The sequence below is a fragment of the Schistocerca nitens genome, chromosome 1 (assembly GCF_023898315.1).
Source record: "Schistocerca nitens isolate TAMUIC-IGC-003100 chromosome 1, iqSchNite1.1, whole genome shotgun sequence".
Lineage (NCBI taxonomy): Eukaryota > Metazoa > Arthropoda > Insecta > Orthoptera > Acrididae > Schistocerca > Schistocerca nitens.
Genome location: NC_064614.1, coordinates 507,434,420 through 507,439,643, shown reverse-complemented (window position 1 = coordinate 507,439,643; position 5,224 = coordinate 507,434,420). Strand labels below are relative to the sequence as shown.

The 5,224-nt window shown below is 44.9% G+C and overlaps 1 non-coding gene across 1 annotated transcript; it reads right to left on the bottom strand.

Annotated features, from left to right (window-relative positions):
* Positions 1 to 305: 305 nt before the first annotated feature.
* Positions 306 to 380, bottom strand: Trnap-cgg (transfer RNA proline (anticodon CGG)). The gene has a single exon. It is a non-coding gene; the product is annotated as a tRNA-Pro (tRNA).
* Positions 381 to 5,224: the final 4,844 nt, after the last annotated feature.

Sequence of the window (5,224 nt, the reverse complement as noted above, 5' to 3'; positions counted from 1 at the left end):
CTGGTAGAAGCCGACCTCGGCGAAGATCAGTTTGGATTCCACAGAAATGTTGAAACACATGAGGCAATATAGACCCTACGACTTATCTTAGAAAATAGATTAAGGAAAGGCAAACCTTTATTTCTAGCATTTGTAGACTTAGAGAAAGCTTTTGACAATGTTGACTGGAATACTCTCTTTCAAATTCTAAAGGTGGCAGGGGTAAAATACAGGGAGCGAAAGGCTATTTACAATTTCCAGAATGAGATTTTCACTCTGCAGCGGAGTGTGCGCTGATATGAAACTTCCTGGCAGATTAAAACTGTGTGCCCGACCGAGACTCGAACTCGGGACCTTTGCCTTCCGCGGGCAAGTGCTCTACCAACTGAGCTACCGAAGCACGACTCACGCCCGGTACTCACAGCTTTACTTCTGCCAGTACCTCGTCTCCTACCTTCCAAACTTTACAGAAGCTCTCCTGCGAACCTTGCAGAACTAGCACTCCTGAAAGAAAGGATATTGCGGAGACATGGCTTAGCCACAGCCTGGGGGATGTTTCCAGAATGAGATTTTCACTCTGCAGCGGAGTGTGCGCTGATATGAAACTTCCTGGCAGATTAAAACTGTGTGCCCGACCGAGACTCGAACTCGGGACCTTTGCAATTTGTACAGAAACCAGATGGCAGTTATAAGAGTCGAGGGGCATGAAAGGGAAGCAGCGGCTGGGAAGGGAGTGAGACACGGTTGTAGCCTCTCCCCGATGTTATTCAATCTACACTCCTGGAAATGGAAAAAAGAACACATTGACACCGGTGTGTCAGACCCACCATACTTGCTCCGGACACTGCGAGAGGGCTGTACAAGCAATGATCACACGCACGGCACAGCGCAGCATTTGTGCACCGCCGCCGTCAGTGTCAGCCAGTTTGCCGTGGCATACGGAGCTCCATCGCAGTCTTTAACACTGGTAGCATGCCGCGACAGCGTGGACGTGAACCGTATGTGCAGTTGACGGACTTTGAGCGAGGGCGTATAGTGGGCATGCGGGAGGCCGGGTGGACGTACTGCCGAATTGCTCAACACGTGGGGCGTGAGGTCTCCACAGTACATCGATGTTGTCGCCAGTGGTCGGCGGAAGGTGCACGTGCCCGTCGACCTGGGACCGGACCGCAGCGACGCACGGATGCACGCCAAGACCGTAGGATCCTACGCAGTGCCGTAGGGGACCGCACCGCCACTTCCCAGCAAATTAGGGACACTGTTGCTCCTGGGGTATCGGCGAGGACCATTCGCAACCGTCTCCATGAAGCTGGGCTACGGTCCCGCACACCGTTAGGCCGTCTTCCGCTCACGCCCCAACATCGTGCAGCCCGCCTCCAGTGGTGTCGCGACAGGCGTGAATGGAGGGACGAATGGAGACGTGTCGTCTTCAGCGATGAGAGTCGCTTCTGCCTTGGTGCCAATGATGGACGTATGCGTGTTTGGCGCCGTGCGGGTGAGGGCCACAATCAGGACTGCATACGACCGAGGCACACAGGGCCAACACCCGGCATCATGGTGTGGGGAGCGATCTCCTACACTGGCCGTACACCACTGGTGACCGTCGAGGGGACACTGAATAGTGCACGGTACATCCAAACCGTCATCGAACCCATTGTTCTACCATTCCTAGACCGGCAAGGGAATTTGCTGTTCCAACAGGACAATGCACGTCCGCATGTATCCCGTGCCACCCAACGTGCTCTAGAAGGTGTAAGTCAACTACCCTGGCCAGCAAGATCTCCGGATCTGTCCCCCATTGAGCATGTTTGGGACTGGATGAAGCGTCATCTCACGCGGTCTGCACGTCCAGCACGAACGCTGGTCCAACTGAGGCGCCAGGTGGAAATGGCATGGCAAGCCATTCCACAGGACTACATCCAGCATCTCTACGATCGTCTCCACGGGAGAATAGCAGCCTGCATTGCTGCGAAAGGTGGATATACACTGTACTAGTGCCGACATTGTGCATGCTCTGTTGCCTGTGTCTATGTGCCTGTGGTTCTGTCAGTGTGATCATGTGATGTATCTGACCCCAGGAATGTGTCAATAAAGTTTCCCCTTCCTGGGACAATGAATTCACGGTGTTCTTATTTCAATTTCCAGGAGTGTATATATTGAGCAAGCAGTAAAGGAAACAAAAGAAAAATTCGGAGTAGGTATTAACGTTCATGGAGAAGAAATAAAAACGTTGAGGTTTGCCGATGAAATTGTAATTCTGTCAGAGACAGCAAAGGACTTGGAAGAGCAGTTGAACGGAATGGACAGTGTCTTGAAAGGAGGATATAAGATGAACATCAACAAAAGCAAAACAAGGATAATGGAATGTAGTCGAATTAAGTCAGGTGATGCTGAGGGAATTAGATTAGGAAATGAGACACTTAAAGTAGTAAAGGAGTTTTGCTATTTGGGGAGCAAAATAACTGATGATGGTCGAAGTAGAGAGGATATAAAATGTAGACTGGCAATGGCAAGGAAAGCGTTTCTGAAGAAGAGAAATTTGTTAACATCGAGTATGGATTTAAGTGTCAGGAAGTCGTTTCTGAAAGTATTTGTATGAAGTGTAGCCAAGTGTGGAAGTGAAACATGGACGATAAATAGTTTGGACAAGAAGAGATTAGAAGCTTTCGAAATGTGGTGCTACAGAAGAATGCTGAAGATTAGATGGGTAGATCACATAACTAATGAGGAGGTATTGAATAGAATTGGGGAGAAGAGAAGTTTGTGGCACAACTTGACAAGATGAAGGGACCGGTTGGTAGGACATGTTCTGAGGCATCAAGGGATCACAAATTTAGCATTGGAGGGCAGCGTGGAGGGTAAAAATCGTAGAGGGAGACCAAGAGATGAATACACTAAGCAGATTCAGAAGGATGTAGGTTGCAGTAAGTACCAGAAGATGAAGAAGCTTGCACAGGATAGAGTAGCATGGAGAGCTGCATCAAACCAGTCACAGGACTGAAGACAACAACAACAACAAAAATTTGAAAATTAATTTTTTTAAAGTTTTTAGATGGGGAGGCTTTGTCATGGACGAACCAATCAATCAAACCTGAAATGTCGTTTAATGAGGTAGAACGAGCTTTTATGAACAAATTCTGGTCAGAAACTAAACAAGCCACAATTAAGTCAGAATTTTTGAATGGTCCAAATTTCAAACCGGATAGTGGATGCACGAAAATCTTTTGTGAACAACAATTGCGAACTTAGTTGCATCTTGAGAAACCACTGGACGAGATGATCCAGATAGATGCATTAAAACATAGATTGCCGAACAGGGTACAGTGGAGTCTTGTCTATGGACCTGATGATACAATTGAACAGTTTCTTAGATATATAGACTTAGCACAAGAGTGAAATGACAGATGTAATGACAGACCTGATGATAGCAGGAATAACAATAACAGAACTTTCAATGATCATTTGAATAGTAGATTCAGAAATGATGACAGAAGAAATGGAGAGAGGAATGATAGGCAGAGACCAGAGAAAAGGAATTTTAAACCAAGAAATAGGCAGTGGGGGCAAAATCAGGGAAACAGTAGTAACGATTTTGAAAACAGAAGAAATGGTCCAGTTAACTAAGACCTGCCTCTTTCGGAGCCTGGTGAAATGAGGCAAATAGGCATGGGAATTACAATTAGGCACATTGTAGTAATTTCAGAAGGGAAAGGGGCAGAAAAAATAGGACATACCAAAATTTTGTACCCAGAATACAACCTGAAGTGAACAGAATGAAGCTTGATAGGGAATTCTCAGAAAATTTTTTATCTGAAAACAAAGATGAAAAAAAGCAGAAAATTTGAATTAGAAGAAAACACTTTGACAAATTTCTTTAACAGTAGTAATGCAGTAGTAGTCGTTCATAGTAATGAGAACAGATCTGATGAGTATGGTTTAGTGAGAATGTTGAGTGACTGTGAAATGAGTGAAAACGCTGATACTGGTGCTGTATGTGTGGAAGCTGAGTTCATGTGCTCGGCAATGGCAATGAGAATTACCGAGTTATTCCTGATGAAATTGCAGTAGATAATAAACAGGAAAATGAGGAAGTGGTAGAACAGAGTAGTCACAGTGTTGAGGTTGTTGAAGAAGTGTGTGAAGAGAGAAATGAGTTTGGTGTTGAAAATAAAATTAAGTGTGATGACAATATTTCTGATGAGAATGTTTCAGATGATGATGATAATGATGTTGATGATGATATGTTACTTACAGAATTAGATGGGATGGTATATGTAGAAGTTATAGTTGATGATTCGATGCTGAAAGATTATGGAAATTCTGGTGTGTGTTCGAATAATGAGTTAGAAACCAGTAGAGCAGTGCCTGATAGATTAATGTTACCAGTTGATGTCAGTGATGTTTTGTCTGAATGTGATTGTGAAAACTGAAAAGAAGATCTAATTAGTGATAGATTACTAAGTGTAATCAATGACAATAGTAACAAACGTCAGTATGGTGATCAAAAGTGTACGGTCTTAAGTGAAATCTGTCAAAGTGTGTACTCAGATGATAAAATTGCCATGAAAAATATGGAACAGTCTCCTGGTGGTAATATGATTAGTAAATGCCTAGAATCTGTAATGGCAATGGCCTTGCCACAGTGGATACACCAGTTCCCGTGAGATCACTGAAGTTAAGCGCTGTTGGGCGTGGCCGGCACTTGGATAGGTGACCATCCAGCCGCCATGCACTATTGCCATTTTTCGGGGTGCACTCAGCCTCGTGATGCCAATTGAGGAGCTACTCGACTGAATAGAAGCGGCTTCGCTCAAGAATACCATCATAACGACCGTGAGAGCGGTTTGCTGACCCCATGCCCCTCTTATCCGCATCCTCCATGAGGATGACACGGCGGTCGGATGGTCCCGGTTGGCTACTCGTGGCCTGAAGATGGAGTAGAATCTGTAATAACAGGTAGTAATTGTGATAAAGGGGCGAATTTTCGAGACATAGAAGAGGAGTTGTTATTTGAAAATGAGGTCAATGTAATGGGTAAATAACTTGGAAGTCCATATATTGTAGTACAGATTAATGATTGGATAGGAAACTGTCATCTGGATACAGGCAGCCCAATTACAGGAATATCGAGAAAGCTAAGAGACAGGATCAAAAGTAATAAAAATTTCACAGAATTTCCAGTAACAGGGCTAAGGATAAAAGGGGCAACAGGAAAAAGCAGTAAGTTGATTACAAGACAAGTCTT